Source organism: Neopelma chrysocephalum, unplaced genomic scaffold (genome assembly GCF_003984885.1).
Source record: "Neopelma chrysocephalum unplaced genomic scaffold, ASM398488v2 Primary Assembly neopelma1_103b, whole genome shotgun sequence".
Taxonomy (NCBI): Eukaryota; Metazoa; Chordata; class Aves; order Passeriformes; family Pipridae; genus Neopelma; species Neopelma chrysocephalum.
The window spans coordinates 3785969-3813827 of NW_020897767.1; the positions used below are offsets into that span (position 1 = coordinate 3785969).

General features: G+C 42.9%; 1 long non-coding RNA gene across 2 annotated transcripts; it reads left to right on the forward strand.

Annotated features, from left to right (window-relative positions):
• Window positions 1-151: 151 nt before the first annotated feature.
• On the forward strand, window positions 152-21555 carry LOC113973601. 2 transcript variants are annotated; one of them, XR_003536271.1, is made up of 5 exons: window positions 152-371; window positions 3179-3245; window positions 12028-12186; window positions 16077-16248; window positions 18012-18122. It is a non-coding gene; the product is annotated as an uncharacterized LOC113973601 (long non-coding RNA). The 2 variants fall into 2 exon arrangements; XR_003536272.1 differs by lacking the exons at window positions 16077-16248; window positions 18012-18122 and adding an exon at window positions 21307-21555.
• Window positions 21556-27859: the final 6304 nt, after the last annotated feature.

Here is a 27859-nt window from a genome sequence, read left to right on the forward strand (position 1 = left end):
TTTGGAAAAAAAAAAAACATAAATGTAAAATGTATACAACCCCAGACTGAAAAAAAACCTGGTGCCAGCTTCAGACAGCCAGGCATGCATTCCTGCATATTACTTCCTATTTTCCATGGCTATGTGATCCTGGGTCTCCCAAGCTGAGATCACAATCGGGGGGGGGGGGCGCAGATTGTCCAATTATGATGTGCATACCTGTCCGGGAGGAATTATATGGAACCCTCATGCTCGTTCATCACTTCGTTTTTACACGCTGGAGTAGTTTTATGAGATACACTGATAGAGGCTGTTTCGAAGGTTGCTAAAGACCATGTTCATTGCATGCTTGGTTTCATGCGGCTCCTGGCACTTGGGGTCGGTGCAGGGAGGTGGGTGTTTCAAATCTCACCCAGGCCCAGGTATAAATCCTGTATAAAGAGTTGTGGTTGAGGTTATATATCTGGGAGATCAAGGTGGGCAGCCATCGGTACCTGTTTTGGGGCCAACAACTGCAGATCCTGCACCCACATCTGAAGGGTGCCCGTGCTGCTGCCAGAACTGCAAAAAAAACATGCACCAGGCATGACATACATAATTCACAAGGAGAACGTATTCCCTCATCATCACACTAACTTCTAATACCCCCCTTTTGTGGTCTGAACACCTTGTGTTCCCCCTTGCAGCAGTAGCTGAGGGCATTGATCATCTCACAAGCTCCCCGGGCATTAACATTTAACCATCCTATAATTTGGTTTTTAAGTGAAAGCGGGGAGATTAATAAACTTAATCTAGCATTCACACAGATTTGAGGACAGCTGACCTCTGCCCTCTAGAGACCCAGGCTCATTTAAGAATTTGCATCTGAGAGAGCCCCTACAGTTGTCATGTTGCAGCGAGTCTTGTCCCCCATGGTCTGTGGCATATCACCCTTGCTGTCTGCAGCAGGAGCAGTGGTGACAAGGAATTTGCTGCTTTTATTTGTGTCTCCCTACTCTAAAAGGGTCAGTGTTAGCAAACACAGCTCCTTCCTGCAAGATAACAGGCTCGAGCAACTCTCCTGTGGGGGCAAACCCAGCAAAAGTAAAATATTGGTCAAAAATAGTCAATTTTCCAACTGGGAAGGAAAGAGAAAAAAAATCCAACAACAAAACCAAAACCAAACCAAATCAAAACAGAAAAAGTAAAAGGCATCTGTAGTGCCAGGTCTTTGTTTTGGGGCACAGGTTTGCAAGTTTTGGTATTACCTTATAAAAATCCCCAAATCAGCAAAGCCTTTCATGTTGGAGCATTCAGCCACGGCAATGCTGCCCTGAACTGCAAAGCATTATCATGGATTTCTTTGCACATTTCACATCGTGCAATTCTTTGGGAAAAAAAAATCTGGATAGGAGTAGTTTGTCAATGCTATTAATAGATATGTTTAATGCAGAAGTGTGCAATGTGATGAACAGCCTTGGCAGGAACCATATCCAGCCTGATTGTATTGTAATACTGTTTGATGCAGCCGTGTGTTTGATCAGTTACAAGTGATGAGTATCATATCACATCAAACAATTTAATACAGTCTCATTGTATGGAATTATGGCTGCTGTCAATCAGCATGTGGCCTATTCCTTACAGATCTGTCTTTGGGAGCTGGAATACAGCGGTAGCTTCATATGCATTAATAAATAAAAGTGCTGCTGAAATTCCATACAGACCTGTTGAGATTTTTGTTTCCCTTTTATGGCCTTTTTATTTTTTTATCTTATTTTCACGATTATTTTTCACTCTCTTCTTTTTGAAGGCTTCATGGAGGTGAGTACACCTGGTCAACAGGACCACCAAGGGTGGGGCTGGCGTGCTTTGAAGAGTGTTTGGAAAACATCTAGCAAAGATATATATATGAGAGTTGTGAATTTTGTTTTTCTGTGAATAGCAGCCTGAGTATAAATCCACTGAACTTGTTTTCAGCTGAAGCTTCACAGAGCCTCTTTTCTTGGCTTCCTCAGGGAGAGGAGAGGCTATCTATTAAAAATGCATATGTTTTGTCTTACTGCTTGGCGCACCTCACTTGATAACCCCCTACTTTGGTTTGGGGATGGCACTCTTTGAACTTAAAGTCTCTTCCTTAGGACTGATATATTCAAGGTGCTGGAGGGGAAGCCTATGTCAGATGAAAGATATGTATGTAAATAACAGTGTAGAGGTGGAGTTTAAGGCATCACCCATTTTACTATCAGTTTCAGACATGTGCTGCTCTGATGCTGGCTTGCCTTGCTTCCAGTCCCTGAGACAGGGGATGGTTTTTAATGAAGTCATACTCTGCTGCCTACAAATATGGGGTCATGCTACACTTGGACGGGAGCGGTGATTCCAGTAATGTTGCTTATTGTGGTCAAAGAGGGCAGAAGATTGTCTTTTTGCATCGTGTGGCTCTGGGGTTTTGGAGCCTGCACAGACAAATTGATTGCATTGCAGTAGGGCCACACATTCAGAGAATGGAGGTGTCACGCTGGAAAGCCAAATTTCAGCAGCTGATTAATCAATGTAATGACTGGAAGTTTTTTCACCTTTTGCTACAGTCTCAGCCTGCAGATCTGAATAAGATCAGTACTTGAAAGGGAAACCTCAGAAGAAATTTTTGTAGATGATCAAGGAAGTGGTTGTTGACTTAATAAATGACACATTTCCTTGTACATCAAAAATTATCCTTGGCGGTAAAACGAGGCCTGCTGAGAGATAGGGACAGGAATAGGGATAGTTGCATTTAAGAGGCATTTCTGGATGACTTTGGAGTGGTGACTGAATTGGAGCTCACCTCTGGTTTGGGGAAATGCAGCCTGGCTTTCTGTGGCACGGATTTCCCAGCAAAACTGCTCTGATGGATGCCACCAAAGGACTGGGAGCAATCAGGGCTGTGGAGCGGTCGGGAGGAAGCTTAGCATTATGTAACTCCAACAACCTGAACTCGGAGGCATCCATATAAAGCAAATAAATAAAGACCCGGCTTGCCTCTGTAATATCATCCACCTGATAATTCCTGAGCACTGCTCAGCCAGGTATTTCCTCTGCCTCGTAATCCAAGCAAGATAGACAAGACCCCATATGCTCTGTTTTCCATATAGGAACAGGTTGTCCTGTTACACATATCATTCGGGAATCTTATTATTTTTATGGATTACGGAATGGCCACAATTATACCCTGCTCTTGCAGATGAAGCTGATTGATTCAGGGCCAAAGAGCTCCATGGTGTCTGACAGTCTGGGCCTTACAGTCCAAGGTAGTGTAGAGATAGCAAGTGTAAAATAATATATATATGTCTTTATAGCAAAATTATTTTACTTCAGACCTGGCTCGTTACGTAGCTACTCATGACACTCCAGAATCACACAGCACCTGAAGCAGAGCATGTCCTACCCCAGTTTATCTCACGTCTGGCATTAATTGGCCATGGCTCTGTCTGAGACCGTGATCCAGTCAAATCCTGTAGGCCATGCAGGTCTGGATGGTATTTAGATCAGAAAACTCATCCAAGCAAGAGGAGCATTGGTTTGCCACTAATCCACAGGAGAGCAGTACCTCTGCAAGGTTATTTGTAGATTATAAGGCCAAGAAAGGACTATTTGGATCATCTGGTGTCACGTGTATAACACAAGCCATATGACTTCCCTCAATTAATTCCTGTTTGAACCAGAAAACCTCATCCTCTACTGGTCTAAAAATTGCCAGGCATGCAGAAGCCACCACAAAATTTGATATTATTAGATACAGTGTTTTCGGAGAGGTTTTCTCTCAAACAAGGAGTCAGAAGTGACATTTATCTCCTGTGATTATTAGATACCTGTTGCCAGGGCAAGGACGTGAGTCGCAACACTGAGACCGAGGTCCCCAAATACCAATACCTTTCACCTGGGTTTCCCTGATCGTCCCATATTCATCTGGAATTCTTCATTTTGCCATTTTCCTGTGGTTTCTTTTGCAAATGGCAATTCTTTGGCAAACACCACAGTGATTTGGTGCACAGAGTGGTGGTCTATTGATAAATAGTGGTCCCTGCACTAATTTGGTGGAATCCACCCAAAATCACCAGGAATGGCGTTGTTAAAATGATAACCAGACGTTTAGTTAAAGGGTTTTGATTTGATGTGCATTTTAGGGGGTTAAATATAATGAAATAAAATTATTGCCATTAGTGTAGGTTGTGAAACCAGTGCTGCTTGCTGGGATGAAAGGCACCATATGTGAGATATGTTGCTGATTTCTTATCTCCAGAAAAATGTTCTTAAAGACTAGAGGGGCAGACTGATTTGTTCCTGCTGTAGGGGCAGTGTTTCATGGGTTGGTAGCATGAACTGGGGTTTAAGAGCATGAGGGTGGAACCCATTCCCTCACTATATGCAACCTGAATGAGCTCAGGATTAGCATTGCTGAACTGAAATGTCAGATTTTAATTATAAGGAGAAAAGCTTTTTTAAAAAATCCTGTGGAACATTGACACTGATGTTTGCAGGTGTTCACCTGGTTTGTACAACACATCTCCCTCTTCCAGCTGCACAGCCTGTGCAGGAGTCTGTGAGAGGAGTGTTATTTCTTAAACAGTGAAATATGCTTTCTAGTTAAGGAGATATCCACATCTCTCCCATCACAATAATAATGAAAAGCCTCATGAAGCCGCAAAATTGAGATCCTCCTTTTTTTTCTTGGAGGGCGGAGGGAGGAAAATTCTTAGTGAATTGCCATGGGGCAACAGGGCGTCTTTCTCCTTCCTCCCAAGAGGTCCAGAGCATCCTGCACCCGAGTGACATGGCTCTGGTGTGAAGTGAGGGACCCCCAGTCGTGGTCCCACAGCGACACAGCCATCCCATGTTTGTAGGATGCTCAGGAGACAGCTTGCTTTGTGCACATGGTGCACAATCCCTGGTGTACGTGCCACTGATTCCCCACACGACGTCTCCAACATTGTCGAGGAGAGGGAAGATCTTAAAGGACTTTCCCAATATATGTAATTCCATGTCTTTCCTACCCCCCTGCCTCCGGTGCAGGACCCCCAACGAGTTAAAAGTGTAAGAGCTGCTCAGAAAGAGGTCAGCTAATAAATGATACCGAAATCCTAGTCCCAGATTTTCTGTTTCCAACATGCTGCGCAAGTAACACTGTGACACTTTGGCAAGATGATGGAGAAAAATCCTGTGCCAGCTGACTGATGAGCACCCATCTTTTTTAATTAATTGGGTTGAAAAATGTCTTGTGTCAGTTTGAATGTAGGGGCTCTTTCAGCTGCGTTTTTCTGGATGCATATATAGATATATCTAACTGCAGATTTGAGAGCCCAGCATGAGGCCTCATAAATGATAAAAATATGTATATATTAGAATTATACACACACACACATGCACATATTGGATAAATTGATGCTTAAACATATACGTGTGTATATAATGTTCTGTTCTCTGTTCTGAGAGATATTTATAAATAAATTTTATATATATCTATCTCTATTATGCACAGCTCTATGTGCATGTGTATTGTAAAATCTGTTTGTTTTTTTTTTCCTGGTATGCTTTTTAGTTTTTAGCAGAGTAATATATCTGATTTCGCTTTAAATTAAATGAATTTATTTGTCTGCCTTCCCTTAATGGAATCAGTTTTGATATACTCTTTGTTCATGCTGTTACAGGCTTCAGTCTAAGGGCTCTTTGTATTAACTTTTTTAAGTTACATTACAAAGAGGTTTTAAGATTTCCCAACAGGCTTTTATTTAACCAGGGCTTTTGATCTCAAACCTGCTGGGGCCTAGTGAAATCCTTACCAATTCTCCAGTAACTCCTCACTATTGGAATTTGAAAAGACCCACCTGAAGGATTTAACTCGCTGTATGGCTTCAGCCATCCTTTAGATGCTTCTATTCATGCAGACAGTGAGGGGGTCGAGGGCACCCTTTGTGATCCTCCAAGTAGCCTAAGGTGCCCTTTGCATAAGTTGTACTCCTGAGGAAATAAAAATCAGGAGGACACAAACCTATATACCTTATTTCCTGCTATCTTTACTTAAAGGAGGAGCACAGGGGGTCTGCTTAACATCCTTTGCTACCTAAATACCTTTTGGACATGGGAACTCAATAAAGGAACTTTCATTGCATCCATTACCCTACTGCGGTGCATAGCAAATTAGATTTAAAAGGGTACTTTTTCCCTTACAGCTATTTCTATCATTTTCTTTAAAATTTCAATTTAGTGTCTAGTGACAGAATATTCTGTAATGTACATTAGAACTATATAACACCAATTATGCTAACTGTGAACATTATTTCAAAAGAATTAGTTATATTAAGTTATAGATAAACCGTTGGGAAAAAAAAGGTCAGGTTAGGGGGAAAAAAAAAGGAGCTATGTGATAATGTTTTAAAGGAGCAACATGAAGTGAATGCTCTTTTCATTTTTTAATCCTTTCCTTTTGCATAACCCACACTGAAAATTCGGTACTGGCTTGGTCTGGGTTATTTAGGCAGGGGCGTGGCCTGTCACCGTGTTAGTTTATGGCTACAAGTCATGGTATAAAACCTACAGCTGGGTCTTGTGGTTGTGGAGAAACATCATTTCCTTCATTTTTGGAGGAATGGGATTGCAGAAATCCACAAAAAAGTCTTTTGGCAGACACTGATGACCAGTGCATAGATAAAAAAAAAAAAGGAAAAAATGCTGGCAGACCAAGCTTGAAAGAATATAATAACTAAGCACATTCTTGTCACAGTTTTGGTTGTCTATTTTCTTTCTCATGACTGTAACTGATATGCCTGTTACCTGCACTTTGTGTTAGCCTTTTTTTAATTTTAATTTGATGTTGTAATAAAACCACTCCAAAGAATGCAACAGAATCTAAATCCACCTTCTGTTTTCATGACTCTTATTTCCATTTGTCTATTTGCTATTGGTTTGTGGGTTGGAGGGTTTTTGAGTTTCAAGATCTTAGATGTTTGGGCTGCTCCTTTGTGTGCATTTGATCCGGATATGTATTGCATTGGAATTGTTTTTGTGTAGATGAATAAAATAAAAGTTCTCTATTTTAGTCCTTTTTTTTTTCCCTTCCTTAAAAGTTGTTCAAGACTTTTGCTGGAACTGCACGAGGTTTGGTTATTTCAATTTGTAGGGATTCCTGGCAAATCATTTGTGTTTGTTTGACGTCCTGTGGGATCAAACTGCCATGAATTTTGAATGATCGAAAAACTGTGTAGTTTACTTCGGCTAAAACTGCCTTCCACTTGAAAACATAAATCAGCTCACTTGAAATCTAGTCAAGGTCTTTTATTTTTTTTTTTTTTTAACACTTGGGACTTGCCTCAGCTCCAGCTCGAGCTGGAGCATCGCTGTGCTGGCCCCTGCATTCAGAGGAAGAGCTGGATGACATTGCCACCAGTCAAGTGCCAAATTGCTGAGCAGAGGACAGTCAGGACTGTCCTTCATGTCTCAGCACATGCTAGGTCTTTGGGCAGAACCTGCAATATACCCTGCCTGGGATTTCAGCTTCTGCAGGCTTGCTTGGGGTGGGTTTTGCTTTTTTGGAGGTTATCTTAGACAAGTCTAGAGTTCAATAACTTCACAAAACTCACTGGATTCCAAGTCAATCACAGAATCATTTAGGTTGGAAAAGACCTCCAAGATCATCGAGTCCAACCTTTGGGCCTTTGGTCAGGGCTCTTTTAACTTGCAAACACAGCTTTAAGTGGAGCAACAGTAGGAGCTTTCGCTTTTTCTCTAGCAGTGAAGTGGAATTAGAAGCAGATGTGAACACTGGCATCGTCTCTGGGGGACAGATGATGTTATTTCACCAGCTTGACATCTGTTAAGACTAGATTAAACCCAAAATGTGCTGGGCTGGTCCTGTTCTCTAGATCCTCTGAAAAGGGATTTGTCTCATCAAGTGTATTTGGGGATTCGAGCCTACCTACGAACCTGGAAGCCTCTGAGCTGGGGCTTCAAAATGGACTTTTTTATGTTCAGAAGATGCAAACCACAATTGAAAGGTTTATATCTTTGTGGCACAGATGAGATGTGAGACTTTAATGAGTCCATCTTTATAAGACAGTGGGAAAGAAAGGTAAATTGGGAGGGGAAGAGGGAGCTTGTGAATGGCAAGGCCTGATGATACTTTAGAATGCTCGTCCGTGTGTGCCAACAGGAAAGCACACCAATCCAAGACCTTTATTCTTGAAAACTTCCTGAGAACTTTGTTAGGCAATGTCATCTTTGCCCACCCCAAAGAGGGGAAGCTTCTCAGGTGCTTGATTTCCCCAATGCTGTACCCATGGCTCTGTGTCTTGGGGGCTTATAGAAAACCCTAATTTCCATGTGGATGGCCATGGGTGCCTTTGTGGAGGGAGCAGCACCGGATGCTGCCCGGATGCCTGAATAGCCACCAAGAAACCAAAGCATCCCAAGTTTTATTCTACTGACTCCCCCTGTGACCTTTGGTAAGTAACTTAACCTGTTGTCCTCAGGATCCCCAGTAAAATGGGAGACCTTAATACTTATCTGGTGGGATAACAGTGCTTAATACTTACCTAATTGGATGACAATACTTACCTACATACCTCACAGGGGTGTTGTGAGGATTAATTAGCTAATGTTTGTAAAGTGCTTTGGAGATGGAAAGCAGTATATAGGAGTGCTAAGCACTATTACTCTGTGTCAGCACCAAGACCTTAAAATGGCTAAGGCTGTAATAAGAGTTTTTATATCTTTCAAAATAAGCCAATTGTTCAAGGCATCCGGATGCCGGACTTATTTTTAGACAGAGATTTCTAAGAAAGTTGGGAAACAGAAGGGTATAATTATATGACCTGAAACCTTTTGTTGTTTCTTTTAGTTGCCCAACTAAACAATCTTAGGTGTTGTTTGATGAATTGTAAAAACTGCTTGTTGGAGTTTTAGACATATCAGTGTTTACTCTTGCTGATCAAACACTATTTCTTGAAATAAATATCTTTGCTACAATTTGGACAAGCAAATATATTAAATAAGCCAGAGGAAGTATTTATTCCTGTGTTCTTTCTTTCTGTATTTCTTTCTGCAAGCAGCTTTTTTTATCAGTGTAATTCTGCTCTTGTTCCCATTAGGGTAACTGAAAGGTAACACCACTGCAGTAAATGGAATTACACCAGATACAAAAGCATTATGTGAGAGCAAAATTATATTTATATGTGGTCTGAAATGCAACCTGACACTTGGTTTTAAAGAAAAATCAAACCAACAGTTCCTAGAAATATATATAAATGCAACTTTAACAGAAATTGTCAAGCTCTTTGTTGAATCCTTCTTGTTTCGTGGCAACTCCTTAACAGATTTTGCAAAAGGTCTGGTACAGCATAACCATATTTTCCCTTTCATAGGAGGAAACTTTGCAAGATTTTTGCTTTTAAATATTTTATTTGGTTCCTAATGTGGGCTCTTGGTCCAAGAAAGCAACTTTATAGTTATCAAAGCACCCATTTGTATTTTTTTTTTTGCAAGAGCATTTCTTCAGATCTTTTACTCTCCAGCGTTAAAGTGAATTCCCACAAATTCCTAAAATCTTTTAAAATACAGAGCAGAGTGCTTGCATTGGTATGTTGTATGTTGGCTGTCCCTGCTAAAGAGCCTGTGCATTTTCATCCTGGGTATGCAGAAGAAATTTGATATACTGCTGAGCTAAGCACCAGGATTTGGTTGGCTCTAGGACCAATTCTTACATTTCTGCATCAGGCAGTCGTAAGGATGGATAACACTTGAAATAAAACCTACCCCAAAGCCTTTCGTATGGATATCAGGTTATTTGAAAATGTAATAGAGACCATTCACTGTAATTAAGGGTGAGTCAAGGAAAATGGCATCAAAGAGCTCAAAGCAGCCAAGAGGAAAACTTGACCCAACCCCAAACTCGTTGTTGGTGTCCCAGCTGCCCGAACAACCGAGGAGACCTTGGGAGAAGTGAGCCAGGAAGTCAGGTGTGGTTGTTGGAAGGGATATCTTCCAGATTAGCTGGCATTTGGCCCTTCAGCCAGCCCAGCGTGGGCTCCTGGGTGCTGGATCCAGCTTTGGACCACAGGAGGAGGATGAAGTGAAGTCTGACTGACGCTGTCATGGGCAAGCTCGTCAAGCTAATGCTTATAATATATGCATGTGAATATAATAGCTATCTAGAGCTTTGCAGTTGGCTGTTCCTGAGGAGGAGCTGAGGGGACAAGGGGACTTAGTGTTTGGGGAGAATTATCTGTATCTAGGCAGCAGAATTTGCAGACTTGGAAGCTGGGTAATTTGGTTGAAGTAGAGGACTTTGCTAACCCCTTGGTGCCCGTCGTTAACATTTCCCAGAACAGGAGCTGTTGCCAAAATACAGAGGATTGCCATAGTTGGTGCCTGGAGCTAAGAAGGTGAAATGCAGACAGGGAGGGAAAAGGTGGGGAAAGGGGGGGGGGTGCAACTGGAGGCTGATTGGGGATGAAACAACGGAAAAAAAGTCAAAATCTGAATTTCCGTCTGCTCTCAATGACCTTGGGCAAATCATACAAGCTCAGTGTAGAATGGGATAAAAGCCCATTTCTACTGCACCGTAGGGATGAATAGAGGTAGTGCAGCATCCAGGTGCCACCCTGATGGAGACAGCCACAGGTATGCAGAGCAGCTCCCACCCTGGAGTGGGACAACACACTATGTCCTGTTATGGAAAAACACTTTTGCCATTATCTCTGTTCTTGCTGCCTCAGGAGACCTAAAGAAGATGTAGCAGCAGATAGTTTTGTACACCTGGATTTAATCTTTTCTCTCCTGCCTTCCACAAATCAACTCCATCTGATGATGTAGTGCGTATTTCCAGCATTTTCACCACTTTGAGAGCACTGCTTAAAAAAAGTTCTGGGAGGAAAGCACTGGACCAAAGTCCACCTTTCTGAGCAGAATGTGCTTGCTGCATCAGCGATGGGTGATGTGTAGTTCAGCCAGTAACACCTGAAATTGCTTCAGTGAAGTCTAACAGAACTTGTATGCCAAAGATTTTGGTCCTAGTCCAATAGTGTTTAATAAATAGCAATTTCTATTAAAAAAAAATGATGGTCATACAAATAAGACAGTGCTACTGTGCAGGAGAGCTTTGAGGTGACACAAGGTACCTGGTCACTGAGGATGCCTCTGGCAACCAAAGAATCACAGAATCATAAAATGGTTTGGGTTGGAAGGGACCTTAAAAATCATCTCGTTCCAATACCCACAGGCACCCCTGGGCTGTGATTCATTCTATTTTAAAAAAGCTCAGTGGTCACTTCCTCACCTTTGGCCAAGTATTTACTCTCTTCCCGTTGATCAGCACTGATGTTACATGATGTGTGACCACTTTGGGGACACGAACTGGCCAAACTCACGCCCTGGGAAATGAATCTCCAGATGGTCACTGGAGGTGTCAGCCCCAGCCTAGAGAAAGGATGTAGGATGTGGGATGGGGGACTTTGGGAAGGGTAGAGGCATAGCAGCCTCAGAGCAGTCTGAGCAAGATATCAAGAAAACACCCAATGAAGATATTTTGCTCACTAGTTTTAATCATTGCTGATGCTGTAGGTGGTCAGATACAAAGGATTAAAAAAAATGACAAGAAAGGGCTGTCTTAAATCAAGCATTTGTTTGGAGATAGCCTAAATTAAGCAAAGGACACCCTGTGCAGGATGCTGAAGTCTGTGGCAGACACAAACCCTCTTGTTTCTGCCTCAGCTTCATCCTCATCACTGCAATGAAAAGTATTTGTGCGCTGCTCAGCGTGTGTGGATTTCTGCAGCCCCTGAATGGGATTGTAGGAAGAATCAAAGTGAAGTGTCCTCTTTAGGTCCTCAAGAAATAGAGCTTTCTGCTGGTTAACCATTACTTTGCATTTTCCCTTCCTTACAAAACGACTGAGGTTAAACATTAAGCGCCTGCAGTGAAGGACACCTGTATTTGCTGGTCCCATTATGCAGCTCTACTGAAAAGGCTTTACAGCTGTCTGAATTAGCATAATTAAATCCACATCAATTAAAAAACCTCCATCATCTCTTTCCCCTTCAGATGCAGATAGTCGCATTTGTCTAAGGTGCTAAGTGACAAAAGAACTTTTTAACAGTGGAAGCCCGAGCTGAAAGGAAGAGTAATATGGGTTGTATATTGGCCCGCGGTTCACCTTAACACCAGTGGAAGTGATTAGTGGGTGCTGCTCTGCCTAAAGAGGTAAAGCTGCCTTTTGCATGACAATGATGCCAGGACCCAGAGCCAGGCATTAGAGATGTGCATTTTACAACAGGCTTTGGCTTCTATTGCTCCTTTATACCCCATTAATGGGGGGAAACAAAGCCTGGCATGATTTGGCCAATTTCCCCCGCCCTACTTTCTTCCCTTTTTTGTTTTTTTGGGGGGTTTTTTTGGTGAGGTTTTTTTTTTTGGTTGTTTTGTTTTAGGTTTTTGTGTTGTTGTGTGTGGGGAAGCCCCAGTGACCCCAGGATAGCGGCAAGGCTGCGCTGTGTGATGCTAGCGAAGAGAATTCCTCCAGATGAAAACTGACATGGGGTTCAGGGGTTAATTTCTGGAACAGGCGCATTTGCATACAAATGAAAAATGATGGAATTTCTGTTCTCCTAAATTTTCAATGTCATCAGCATCAAACAGCAGTCAGTGCTCCCTTGCTGTTTGAAGAATATTCATTACTTCAGAAGAAGGGGCACCTTGTTTGGTATTAATCTCCTCTTCAGGTCAATGACTTAATTTGCTAAACTCCATCTGAAGTGCCACTCACTTTTTGATTTCTCTGCTATTCTTTGTTATTTTTCATAACATGTTCTTAATACTTTTTTTATTTGTAAGGGGATACGCGTCCCCAGCAAAGGCGAGCAGGAGGAAGGACTGCCTTTATTTATTTATTTTCACCCGGAGAACTCAGCACCCGTCTGTATCATTTGTAGCACATTTTGGTGTCTGCTCACCTTAAGATTCATGGGGTTTTTAGCAGAAAGAAAATAACTTCTGGGCCCAAATGGGAAAACAAACCTTTCTTTGCTCAAAAGTGATATTTAAATGGACATCTGGTGCCTTGTGCAACAAGGTTACGGGGTGTCATGCCTCTAACAAAAGGTAACAAGCGGCAAAGTAATTAATCCCCCAAAGAAAATCATAATATTCTTTTAGTTCCTGCCTCTGGAAATTCTCATCTGAAACCACAGTGGCCGAGGACGTACTCGAGGAAACTTTTGTGTTAGCTCTTATTTCCCCATTGTCCTCTCCGTGTCTGCCAGGGGCCTGAGGAAGGATCCCATTTCCCCCCGTTTTTGCCCTTCATGGTTATAATTCTTCTCCCTGAATAGGATTATTCAGGGGATCTTTAGATCTTCAGAGCTTGGGGGTGTTACTGGGTAATTGGCCCGGGGCTCTCAGATGGCCATTCCCACCCTGTGGCCTGGGTGCTCCTGGCTGAGGGTCCCGGGGGGAAGGTGGGTGTCCCCCCCACTGCACCAAAACATCACCCCTGTCGGATAGGAACCACCCAACTCATGTGGAATGGCTGTAACAAAGCCTCAAACTCAGGATTTGGCCTGTAACACTTTGTTTTTATATGTCTAGGCCTTTCTGAACTTCCCGGCCAGACTTATTCCTGATTCTCAAGATAATGGGTTTTTTTGTTTGTTTGTTTTTTAATTATTAATCAAATCTGATTTTTTTTTTGGCATGAGCACTTATGGAAATGAAGCAATTGCACTGTCTGTTCTTCTGTCTGTCGCCCCTACTAACTTTTGAACCTCTTTGCCAATCTCTCTCCAGTTTGTTAACAGGCTAGGGAGCTCAAAGGTGTGAAGTGCTTTCCAGTTTTCTTTTTATTTTTTTCCTTCCATATCTAACTCTCAAACGGCAACATTTACTGTTTGAAATGGTACAGAGAGCTAAGCTTTTCTGTTTGGGGTTTTTTTTTTGTGACTTGCAAAGTGGAAAAGAGGTGATCTGAGGATTAATTCCTCGCGTGTCTCTATGAAGCCTGTTAACAATAAACCAACTTGCTCCGGATGCCTCCAAGTCCAGCTGGGGGAGGTTCAAGATCCATTGCAAAAAAAAAAAGAAATAATAATCAAACAACAAACTATTTGCACATAATATATACAAATGATTCGCATGCAATTGCCTCTCACTGGCTTCTCTTCATGCAACCTTTTCTTAAACTGAGAATTTTTGAGGTTTTTCCATATTTATAGACTGTGTCACTCGGCAGGGCTGTAGTCCTGACCAGGACCTTGAGCACTAGAAAAATAAAAATAAACAGGGGCTGGTGGGGGGGAGTTATATTCCTACCTGGAGCATTAAGTTAAGAGTGTCTAAGGGCCTTGATCCTCAGCCCCAGCCAAGCTGGATTTAGTGTAGGTCATATTAAGGTGGGGCAAAGGGGGCTTTGTGTCATTTTTAGATCCCCTTATCCCAGGCTGGCTAGCCCTGGCATGATGGGAGGGTGCCTGTGATGGGAGGTTGGGATGGCAGAAGGCTGGTGTCGTTGGCCCGGCGCCATCCGGAGATCCTCTGCACCGAGGGCAATTCGGGGGTGATGGGATAAGCCAGCTTTGCACAGGCAGCTGCTTTGGGAGTCTGGATCTGCCTTGTTATCCACAGAGAATGTCCTCAGCATGGAAAACTTTCTCTGTGGGAAGGTTTGCATGTGGGAGCGGATCCTGCGCTGACATGCCTGTGGTGAGTGGGGAGATGTTCCCTCCAGTGCAGTTTGTCGTTGTCGGAAGAACAAATCAAGAAACTGTCAGATAAAGCTGAGAGAATCAGTAAAAATCAGCATCATCCAAAATTCTGGTCCAAAGAGTTACAACTGTCCACGTCTTGTGCTGTGAAATCCTCCTAGCAGGGAGGCTGGATTCCTTCCGATTCTCTTACGTGACAGAATACAGGCGAAAGAGTGACTCTCATGAATGCTTTTGTACTGGAAGGCTCAGGATTCTAGCTGAGGAGCTGCTTCTTAGTCACATCTGTCTATCTTGTTGTATGAATATTGATAATAAAAGTCAGAAAGAGAGACTTGTCATCGTAAGTGCATCAGACTCTGGCACTTGCCTGCTCAGAAGGAAGCGGCTCTGCTGCTTCGCTGCTGTCGATGATGTCGGTTTGTTGAAATAATATGTCTCTGCCAGCTGAGAATCTGGCCATAAAATGAGAAAAGTTGAGATTCCCATTGTTGAATTAGTTTGGCCACATTAAAAATACGTCGCTCTAGAAATGTGTATATGAATATGCTAATGTTTATTTTGCTAAATGTGCTTGCCAGGATGTGCCATGTGGCTGAGTTAGTGTTACTTTAAGAATCCTAATTTTTTGCCTTTTCAGACTTTGGAGCTTTTAAACTTGTAAACACAGCATTTTGTTGGCATAAGTCTCTGTGATTTTATGCATACAGCTGACTTTTATCTTCACTTTTTACATCACCTTAATACTGTAAGAGAGAAAGCACTCATCTGTTTATGATAAGTTTATCAGAAATACTCCAAAGTTTTCCATGACTAAGATATTATAGTGTTACAGTGGCTTGCTACAGGGTAATTTCGAGACAACAAACAGAATATTTCAAAGCCCAGATGTCCTGTTTAGACAAGGGGTTTTATATTGATTAGAATCTGCTTTCACCTAACATCATGTAGTAAATATCACAAAGACGTAATTAGAAAATTTGGTACAATATTTAGTCCTAGTCCCTGTGTGCCAGAATTGTTTGACTACTGAGAAACTGGAGCTTGTTTGCATCCCAGTGTGTTGTGAAATGCAAACTTCAAAGAAAATATTATATCTCCCAACTCCAGCTCATGAGAGTCTTGGAAGTATAATACAGAAAGGCTTAACAATCCCTGCTGAGGAAAGGGCAATTTGACACTGAAACTACTGTTAAAGCACCGTTGACACGCTGGTGGGCAAAAAGTGCTTATTAGAGGAGTCTAGTTACAGTCTCGGGAGCCAGGGAGAGAAAACACACCCAAGTCATTGTGAAAATTGGCAAGTTGCACCAAATAGATGCATTTTGTGTATGTGTCTGTGCTGTTTTTTTTTTTCCCTCCTTAACTACATATATCTCCATGTTTGCTTCGTAGGCTTTCCATAAGATCGGGGCCCTCGCGGTATTCAAATAAAATATTTAGATTTGCAAAACTTCTGGAAGCCAGATTTTAAGGGAAAAAAGAAGTTTTTTGTCAGATTGTCAATGTCTGAATTTCATCACAATCTGTTCAGCTGTTTGTTGCAGGCAGGCGTAAAACGTAGTGGGTAAGTGTGTGTTTGTACTTCTTATACATATTGAAAGAGGGCTGCCTAATCCCCTTGATGAGGAAAGCTCTGTAAATTATATACATCTGCAGGCGCTGTGCACGGGTAGTACAGAAGCAAAGAGGCAGATCAGCAATTTGAGGGAGAAAATAAGAGTTTTCTCCCAAACTCAGCTCTCGGGAACCTTGGAGCAGCCCAGCCTCCTGATGATGTCATTTACTTGTTTGGGTTTTTTTTGAATGACCCGACTGTTTTGCCTTAAAAACTTCGCCTAGGAGGCCCTTCTACACACTTAGGATTCCTGGCAAGAGAAAAAAATATTTGCTGATGACAGCTCTGAATATATTCTCTTTAATTGTCACTTATGTCTCTGTCCCATCCTCTGCACTCTGCTAAAAATAGTAACTTGGATTGATGGTTTTGACACCATCTAATGTATGTATATTATTGCATACAAAACCTACATAAAAATGTCAAGAATGAGACCTCAGCCAGGAATAAAATTGAAAATCACAAACATGAGACAAGACCCAAATAATGAGGGTGTTGCAAGGAGATATTATACTGATGTCTCTGTGTAAATACATGCGGGCAGAGCTGTAAAGATCCTACCATCTCCCATACATAGAGGATTCCTAGAATAATATTTGCCTGGGTTTTTTTGGTAAGTAACTTGTAGGTAGTGTTTATATTTATCCTCAGCCTTCCCCTGCTTCCTTTAATAGCATGATTTGCTAATCATGCTGCAACACTTGTAAGGTAAGTGCAGAACATATTTTCCTGTCCATTTTGCAGAGGATAAATTTGTCCAAATTACACAGCAAGTGTCTGGCAGAAGCGAGACTAGACACCAGGGATAAAATCCCTTTGATTTCACTGAGGCGAGGATTTCATTCCAGGAGTTTTGTCTCCGGTTCTCCACTCTGTCTACTATGCCCTGTGTATTCTGGGCTTTTGTTGATACTCGATACAAGTCTTGGCTCATAGGGTTAAAGGAAAGTCTGACAGAGAGGCAGCAATAGTAGCGTTAATGTGACACTGTAGTTATGGTTTTGTCAGCATTTCCATTATGGACTTCTGTTTGCAGCAATTATAAATCAACCATGAAAAAAAAAAAAGAAAAAAAAGAAAAGAAATCACTGTGAACTAAAACTTGGCATACCAGAGTCCAGGAGGGAATTTTGAGCTTTTGGAAATAATGGCTTCTGATTACCATGGACAGGCATGACATGATGTGCAAATATACACTCCACATTGCACTGGAAAAAAGCAAAACAAGTGTCACCACTTTGCCATGGCCAAGAATGTGAAGAGAGAGGGTCTTTCTGACTTTTGGAAGTGGCAGAAATATTTTATTATTCCCAGGAACATCTGATTAATGCCCTTAATGGCTTCTTAATTCTTCCTGTTTACTTTGTATCATCCCATGTCAGGGAAGGACGGTGGCTGGCTTTGGGGTTTGCAGTAGATCAGACAGTCAGCTGGTGTTGATCAGCACAGCTCCACTGAAGTCCAGTGAAGTTAGGTTGACTTACACCAGCGGACAGTCTGGCTCCGTATCGTCTTTCCACAGGAGGCTGCGGCATTTGCTACCCATTTGGGGCACTAGTTGATGTTTGTTTAACTTTGAAAGTCCACTCTGCCATACTGATTGAATTCCAGTTGCAGAATAGGCATAAGGTGACTTAAAAGTGTTTTCGCTGAGGACATAGTTGGTTACTTTCAAGTTGTTTTGAGCTCACATTTATTGCGTTGTCTTCCAGGCTTTCTGCTGCTACGCAGCAAAACAATGGAGCAGGTGGTGCTCGGCCAGTTTATGACCACAAGGCCGGTCCAAGAGGCTGTAACCATCGCCTGCCCTGCACCCAAATCGTGATTTTGCACGATGAAGCTGAGTCACTGACCATTCTGGGTCAGAGCTCTGGGCTGTCCCCGGGACGAGCTCCCTCCTGCATCATCATCCCTCGTGAGTCACGGGAAAGAGGAGCCGTCGGCTCCTCGGAACGCTTCCCAGCGCAGCATTCCCCAGCCGCTGAGCTGGAACCCGAGTCCTTGTTTCTGAGTTCAGCTTGGAAATAATTACAGTGCCGTAGTAGCTTTGGCTTTCGGTGGTGCTGCTAATAACCGAGCGCTAAACGTGGAGCAGCTCTGCAGAAGTGCCCCAGTGTCAGGTTACGGGGAGCAGACGTCAAAATAAAGGTGCAGTAAACCCGAGGTAACTCGCCTTAATTGCGCTCCGGGGGTTGGGTGTAGGAAGGAGAAGCAGCAAAACTCCTTGCTGGGGTTTTTTTAGATGTGACATTTCAGTGATGCACCAACAGAGGAAATTTTGCTTGCAGAATCCTGTGAGCAAAACACTTCTGAGAATGTATGTATACAATTGTTTAAAAAAACACAGGGTTACTGACACAGATGCCAATTTGGTAGGGCATATGGAACATTTACACTTGCCTTTTTCATTCTTTCTTGCTACAGCTGGTACTGATTTAGTATGTGAAATTTTACTAGCAGGAGTGCTAATCAAGACAGAGATTTCTGTGAGGATTTAGTCATTTATGTGGAGGAAAACTATGGGTATCATTAAAAAGTACAAGATCATCTATGAGAGGAACATTATCATTAGCAACTTAATTTTTAAAGCAAACAGAGGGCAAAAAACTACTGTATCCCTTGAACAGCAGCAACAGAAAATGATGTTCTTGTAATATTCAGTCTTGTCACCTCTCTCTAAGTTTGGGAGAAGAAAATTTGAAATTCACTTAAAAAGAAAGGCAATAGATGATCCAAGTGTTTTTTCAACCAGCTTGATAGCCTGCTCTGCTATATCAAATGGATATGGCTGGGAATGGGATTAAATCCAAAAAGCACATCCAAATCCTGGATCTGTGTTTGAATCTGAGGCCTCCATTCAAACCTAACTCTGTGATGGGGCTGCCTTTTACCATCTCAGTGTTTGAGAAGGGGCCAACAGTATCCCACATCTAAAACCCAGAGTTTGTAAAAGTGCCCTTTTTTTCCAGGAATTGCAATCTGGGCCTGGAATGGAGAGATTCAGACATTAAATACCAATTCTGGCCAATTTGTGATGGGACAAGAAATACTGTATTCCACAAAGAAGGCAAAGAGAGCATATTACTTATCCAAAGAGGTGATTTTGCATTACACACGGCATAAAAAATTATGCTCGGGTTTAACTACCATTTCCTGCCAAGATTATTTCAGTGCAAACAGCAACAGAATAACTGCTGTATGTTAAATATGTTGTACAGGTGGCCCAGTGATATGGGAGACCTGAGCAATAACAGCCAACATCTGCGGCCGGAGGAGCCCGGGTGCGGTGGAGCCGCGTGCGGGGTCCCCGTGGAAGGCAGCCAGCTGCCCGTGCTCACAGCATCCCCTTCATGGAGAGATGTGTGAGGAGCTCTGGAGTGGGCTCTATGCCCTTTTCCTGCTGCTTTCCCAACTAGTTTTGGGACTACGGGGAAAGGCAACGCGAGGAGGATGCCGGTGTGATGCCCTGGGTGATGGTGCTCTGAAAGGCCAAGAGATTTGCCGGTCAATAGGACCAGGAAATAAACAAATACCTGCCTGCAATTACACAGGAATTCATCTCAGCTTCTCAGGGATTGGCTTCATATTGAGCCTTCTGAATATCTTTGCAAGCTGCTCTGCTTTGGTGTGACAGGCACTCTTTCCTGAGGCAAGATAACACTGAGGAGGGTTTGGAGAATGAAATCCAGGCATTTCATTTGTTTCAGGAGTGTTTGCATCGTCCCAAGTGCCTCCCTTGCTGAGTAAGGCAGTAAGTTTTAGGCAGATTCCCAGATATCACTAGATTCAGTAGCTTTACTGTAGTACAGATGTGAGAGGTCTCCTTTGACCCCTACAGGTAATGGCTCTGTTGTGGTAACTTCATAAATGCTGCAAGGTTGTCTCATGTACTTTGGGATGTACCATGGCTTAAATTTTCAAAGAAGCCCCACTAAGCTAGAATTAAATCCCCTTTTTTCACTCTCACAACCCCAGATTTCAGCAGTTATGACTTAAAGTTTCCTAATGTTATTTTCCAGTATCACATCTAACTTTAACTACTGGTAGAAAAAACCAAAGACATTGTAGAGCTTGAACAGGCTAAATGACTCCTGGATATGACAATGACAATTTTCACTTAAAAAGCTGTTTTCTCAAAATACATATACCACTAAACATGGTATCTCCAGGGGGTAGGGAAATGGCCATCAGGCTAATTAGCTCAAAGCAAGCGAAACCATAGGGGAAAAGGAAAACCAGCATTTATGTTGGCTTGAACATTGATGCTTGCACTAAAATTGCTTGGATGTCTGTGAAAGCTGTGCAGAGATGCTACTGACTTTGTGGGCTCTGGGAGTGGGTCAGCTTCTCATCTGATGGCATTGGGACATCCCAGATCTGACACTGGCAGAAATGGAGCTCCCTTCTCCAAAAACCTCAAGCATTTGACTTGTATTCTTACAACTGTCCAAACTTCTCCCTAACATATCAAGGTGAAAGGATCTGATACTGGGTCAGAACAGGAATATCGTAGGACTTGTCTCTGCCTCCCTGGAAGAAAAAGAAGTGAATCATGATGGAGATTTCACTATTACCATCGATAAGAACAGTTACATCACCAAAAATGCGCAGTACAGCGATCCGAAGTCTCAGACAGTTTGTGATGTTTAAACATCTTAAGCACTGTTGAGCGTTTTCTCTACATTTCTTGATATGGCACTGCGGTTTTATTTAAGCAATCCCGAAAATCGTGGCCAGCTGCACCATCTGCCAGAGATGATGCAGGATGGGTGCCTCCAGCATGTCAGCGCTCAGATGTCATTTAAAAGGGAAATGCTTTCTGTACTGGGAAGAGGGCAGAGACAAAGAGCCTGGGCAGGCAGCAGGCTGTGCTAAGTGGAAAGAAGAATTGATACCTTTTCTAAGGCCTGACCCGAACATCTGAGTTCCTTCCCTTGGGGTTTCTCGCCCCCAAATGTTCTTTTTTTCTTTTTTTTTTTTTCATGTGCGTGTCTTTTTTTTTCTCAGCACTTGCAGATCTGGAAAAGGCTGGGAGAGATAAAGACTCCTCTGAAGTCGAACAGGTGGCTCGTCCAGGTCATTGAGCGCGATGGTGGCTGTGAAAGCAGAGTGTCCGTCGGGTCCCACCTCGGCGCAAGGCGCGGGGGTGTGCTTGGCATTTAAAGGTCAGTCCCTCGCAGGTCCTCGGAACATTCCCGGCAGCAGGTGACCTCCGTGACTGCTCTCCCATCTCACACATCCGCCTCATAAGGAAGCCAGGCTGCACCTTTATGAAACTGTTTGCAGAAGAACGAGGCGTGATCACAACTAAGCTGAAGGGTGTCATATTCACTTTACTGCCGACATGAGGACCAGTGGTTGAATATTCGATTACATGTCAGTCACAGCACATTAGGCAATCTTCCAGTCTGCCAGCTTTGCCCTTCCCAGCTCCAAGCTAAGTGTCATCGGGAAAGAAGTAGCACGGTGAAGGAAGGAGGCGACTGGAGCTTCAGTCCCCATCAATGATGTCCTTTCTTATCTTTCCAATAGGTCTATTGGGTCCTCCATACTCTGGAGAGGGTAAGGTTGTTCGTGCCTCCTGACTGTGGATTCAAACCACTCATGGTGCAGTGCTGCTCAATTTTATCTCTAAATCCAAAGGTATAAATGTGTGCAAGAGCAGCAAATGGCGTAGTGAAAAATTAGGGAACTGTCATTCCAACTACATTACCAGAAATATTCTGCTCTTTCAAATAAAGTGGCTATAAAAACATGTTGCTCTGACCAAGCATTTTCTGGACTGTTTTGCAAATTACTTAGTGAAAATATGCTAGGAGTGGAAGTTAAGGGCTGTGGACAATTTCCCACTTTACTAAAGCCAGAAAAATCCCATCTCAGCTCCAAGAAGGAAACTACTTTCCAAAATGTCAGCTCATGCAGAAAGTCCTGGTTCAGCTGGAACAAGCCACTCTGTTTGCGCCCGGTGGTTTCTGGAATAAAAAAATGCCCTGCACGCCCATGCTGGGAAACACAGGCACCAAAGGATAATGTGGGTAGATAATTCCCATTGGCACTGGGGGCTTGTTATGGTTTTTGTTAAGCATCCTCCACCTGTTAGCACCAGCCACGTGAGGAGTAAACGGGTGACGTTCCCATTTTGCATCTTCTGTTTCCAAGATTGAGCTGCACCTTCTCTTTGGAGGCTTTCAAAGTGAATTTGAAATCAAAGGAGACAATGCTGCTGTGACTGGGCAGGACCTTCATAAGCAGAACTTCAGCTTTGTCTGCTTTGATTTCAGATTCACTTTGAGTGTTTTTCTGACAGGAGGTGCAGCCATCACAAGACTCTCAGTAGCAGCAACTTTTCAAGTGACCATTACTATTTAGCTAGAAAGACAATAAGATTGTGGTGGGTGTCAATGGGAATAACCTTTATGATACTTCCAAAGCTTCAATTCTGTCCTCGGGCTCCATAACTCCCAAGAAATACTTAGAGGGAGAGACTGCCTGCAGAGTGAAGAGTTCAGTGTGATGGATGAAACAATAAAAATGACACCCCTGGTAAAACTGAAAGTTTATGTGTTGTGCATGTGATTGATGTCAGGGCAATGGCATCTGGACCCTGTGTCATTACGGGTGCAGCATGAGACCCTCCGTGTGGCAGGATGGATGGACCTGTGGCTGGTAAGTCCAGTAAGGTGAGTTTGGCCTGTCTGATGTCTGATCTCCATGAGGAGTTGTCTGTAAGGATTGAAAGCAGCTCTCAACAGTAGAGTGAGGTGGGAAAGGCAGGGTTCCATTTTGGGTCACACCTGGAGAAAATGGCTGTTCTCCCCCTGTTTCACCCAGTCCTCCCTGACCATGTTTGAAAAGGGCATCTTTAGTGCTGACAGCAGTGTTGTTACAGACAGAAGGACTGGGCTGAGAGCAGCCAGGGAAGTGCACCTTACTTTTGAAAAGAAAGATGTGTCTTGACAGCTTGCCAAATGCCACATCTGCCTCTCTTTGCACCTCTGCGGGTGAAGCTGAACAGCAAGGTGGTGAAGATGAGCAAACCTATCCCTTAACCATGTGAGATCCACTCTCTGCTTTTCCATCCAACAGCTGTAGGTGATTCATGACTGGAAGGACCTCCCTGAAACCCCATCTGCAACACCTGGGGGGAGGCACAGCTGTGAGCTCCCTGTGGTGGGGTGAGGAGGCACCACGCCACTCACACCTCAGATGGGCTGAGAGGAGGGTGGGGGAGTATGGGCACTGTTAAATGCTTGTTGGTTTGGTTTTGTTGTTTTTTTTCCCCTATTGTTAATTCTTTTTTCTATTGGAGTTTTTTTCTTCTTTCATGATGGATCTCTGTTGGGGAATGCTGCTGAGCCTATGCAAGCCAAGATGATCTTTGAATTGTCTGTTTCTCAAGTGTTGAATCTATCCTTCAGTCAACCAGGCAAGTCTGTCTTGGTTTATCTGATTAGGTATAAGGATTGGGGGTTGTATCTCTAGTGTTTTATTTTTAATTCCTGCTTACAATAATATTAAATCATAGCTTGCTGGTCTGCAGGTATCTCGGTGAGACTGTTTTGCCTGTGACACTGAATATTTTGCATGCAGTGCATCAGCATTGTGTAAATTTTATGAACAACTTCTATTATCTTTGAAACCACAGAAACAAACAGTTATAATTATAGTCTGAAGATGCTATAGTATTTCAAATATGCCTGCAGTAGTAGTATTACAATGAAAGCGTGGTGTGTGCCTGCAGCTTTTGCTGTGTTCAATGACATCATAATTATGCTGTATTCGAGCTCAAACTTCTGTCCTTAAACACAAACAGCTTGTGTGAACACTCCTGGGTTTTCCTTCTCATTTCTTGTGATAGTCACTGGACTGAAATTGGTTGAAATAGTGAATAAGGTAGGGTAGTGCATTTCACAGGCTTTGTGTTGTGATTTGCTATGGATAAGTAGTAGGTAGTTCATGTTGTAGGATTTGGAAAATGAATGAATCCTGTTCAAAACCACCAAATGGGCATCTGCTACTTGTTGAGCTGTGATCTTCTGGTCCTGGGGTATTTGGCAGTCTTGTGATTTGTGATAAAGGAATTACTGAAACAAAATTGTCAACAAAGACATGACATTGTGAGGGTGCAAAACAAAGCTTTTATTTCTGGAGTTAGTGCACTTTTAAGGGTGAAATGCCTCATGCATGTGACCTCAAGCATGGCCTTAGATGTCAGTATACCTGAGCCAGCTCCTGGCTGGTACATACGACCACATCCCACTGGTACAACCATGACATTTACAAGCTAAAAAGCTGTCCAGGCACCCATAGGCCTCCATCTGCTTTAAAGCTGACTTCATACCTATTCATGCTTGTTTCTGAAGTTCCAAAAAAGTTTTTATCTTGTTTCAGTTTTTCATTTAAGTTGTCCCAAAACACAAGGAGCTTTGTTTGAACCACACTCACAAGATGCCCCGAGGTTTCAGTTTCTAAGGGAGACCTTTGCAGCCCTAGACCTGAATTCCTTGTTACTCTTGTTACTCCCTGGGGATGCAGCAGTGTGTCCTTATCCCTCTCTCCTACTGGTGAGCATTGCTGATGGTTCTGCAGCACTGAAGCTGTCCAAGCACATCTCTACCCCACAGCCAGAGGTGTTTCTTATGAACACTAGGAACAGCAGTAACACGTAAAAATAACCACAGTGCAAAACTGGTTGAAGAATAAGGCAAGAATTTCCCAACAAATATCTAATTACTATATTAAAAATATTTCTTTCATGTAAGACTTAGCTTAACTAACTCTGTAAATTGAATGTGGCATCTTTCTAACGCTTCTCTGAGTCTCTGTGATTGTTTTCATTATTGTTATGATTGTAACTGTTACTAGAATGAAATTATTTACACATGGAGCTAAATGATTATTTTCATTGCTATTCAGCTCCTGACTGCATTAGGCTGGTACGCTGCATCCACAAAACGCCCCTGCTCTTCAAAGCTGCGGGTTTCCCCATCTTTGGGAGTGGCTGTGACACAATGTTCCCATTGTTCTGTACACTCAGGACGTATCAGGACATGTCAAGTGGAAAATGGTAGATAAGGGGTCCTCTGACATCACCTGGCTGCTTTGGTACCTCGCACGGTGGAGCTGCTTTGGGCTTTTCTGCTGCATGGTGGGCACCCAACTGCTATCTGCCCAGTGTGTGTGTCTTTTGGATGTCCTCACTTTAGCAGGCTCTTTTCCATGTGGGGACACCTGGTCATCCTAAGAAAGTATCCCTTTATGTGTGAAACACCCCTGAGTCCATACAGGCTCTGTGGCTGTTGGTGCTCTAGAAGTCACCATCAAATTTTAGGATTGTTTTGCTGTTTGTCTTCCCTTTTATTTGCCTTTGGTAAACCTGGACAGCATGGAAAGAGTGCACTGGAGTGTTGGTGTAACCATTGGGTGGTGGAACACTGACCAGTAGGGCCATAAAAGTCAATGAAGTGTATAAGCAGCAAAGCACATCATGACCAGTGAGTCTGCAGCAGTTCATCTTTGACACATGGACAGATACGTTCTGGTGGTTAAAGTGCGTGTGTGAGAGCCAGGAGAACTAACTTTGGATTCTGGATTGGCCCCTGATTTGTGTGTGATAGTCACTTCCCTAGTGATGGCTTTGCTATTTTCCTGTTTGGGAAGAAGGGGGAATATAAGTGTCAGGTGTGGGGGGGTTGCCACATCCTGATTTATGAGTGGTCGTAAGGCTCGTGTCTGAGATCCTGATGGGAGACTCTAGAGAAGTGCGGGGAGTTGGGCAGGTGCTTGGTTGGAGTAAATCAGCACAGTTCAATTAATATCAATAGATTTATCCCATCTGGAGTGGTAAAGGCTTTGCCATCAGTTAAAGGACTGGCTCTTAGTATGTAAGAGGAGTTAGGGATGCTGATCCTCCTCTCCCAGGAAAGGTTGTGCCCAAGAACATGTATTCACTAACAAAAGACCTTGGACTATGGGATTTGTTACCAACAAGAAGGATATATGGAGGTGAATCATAAGGCAATTTTATTTAGGAAACATGGAAAATTAATTAGAAACTCTTGAGTTACCTTTGACTCTTTGGCAAGGACACATTAAAATTGCCAACCCTCTGTCTAGCAATATAAAAGTGTTAACACCTGCATAGCTTCTGTTGGTCAATTTACGGACTAGAGAGGGTAAAACTGACGTAAAAATGGGACAGGCTTTGGATATGAGCAGCTTTCAAAGTAGATACTCTTTCTGGAACTGGTCTGCAGCTTGTTCTGGTTTAGTTAAATTTGTTGAGTTGACCTAATTCAAACCTCAACCTGGATGTTCTTAGATCAGTTTAAAAAAAAATTGCCACCAATTTTCCAGAGGTAAAACAGACTGACATAACCCCAATTTCAAAGCATTCACAAAAATTAATAACTGTTTTAAAAACATTTCAGTTAAAAGGAAAATCACAGCTTAATCTAAGGAACTTTTGCTTAGGCTGGGCCTTCATTTCCAAAATCTGTACAGTAATATCACACAATAGACTGAGGTGCTGATTATGCCACAGATAATGTAGTTGTTAATGATCAAGTTAATGTTAAAAGCCATTACTGCTCATTGACATAATTCTCAGAACATTATACTGGAGAAGTGCACCTTTTGTGTAGCAACAAAATGACAAAATTGAAATGTTAAAAGTTGAGTGCCTGAATAATAGCCTGTGAAATCATTTAGACAAGATCATTGTTGTTGCTATTGTAAAAGAACCAGAGAGTGACAGAATGAGACAAAAAAAAGGAGGGGGAGGAAAAAAAAAGCAGGCACCAGAGTGTCTCTTTCCTGAAGGGAGATGTAAGGTACAGAGGATTCCTGCTCCTCTGTTCTCTCTCTGCCTCTCCAATTTGGAAGGTCTTCATCTAACAACAGAGCACCCTCCTCTGGCAGCTCGCCAAAAATGAACGCCTGGCTTGGAAGCCGCCGGGATGGGGACGGGACCCCTCGTGTAGCATCGTCCCAACGCTGGGGTGGGAAGCTTTACCCGGCACGGAGAAAGGATCTTTTTTTTTTGACTGCTTGCCAGGGAAATCTAGGACAGTGGCCCCAGCGTTATGTAAAAAAAAAAAAAAAAAAAAAAAAAGTCAGTCGTGGATGTTTTTGCTGTTTTGCCCGGAGAGGGGGTCACTGGCGACTGCAGCCGCTTGGTGTGGTGGAGGTCGTGGGCTGGGACTCTTTACCCTAAACCCGGAGGATTTGCAGGTCACTTTAGAAAACTCTCTGAGCCCCGTGCCACCCACGGGCATCTCCTTGACTCTCTGGGCTTTAATAAACCCGAGAAAGAGCGCAGAATTGTGGTAATGGGCTCCGCAACAGGCAGACTATTAAACGCCTGCAGTGGAGGGACACTTTACTGAGCAATATACTGTACAACAAGCCTGTGTTAAAACATTGACCCACAACATTTGGTCCATAAAAATAGTTACATTCGCAGGGACTCCTGGCAGTGATAGTTTTAATGCAGGGTCTGTGTCATGGTATAAAATAAATGACTTCCAACATTACAGTAAACGCTTAAAAGCTCCATTGA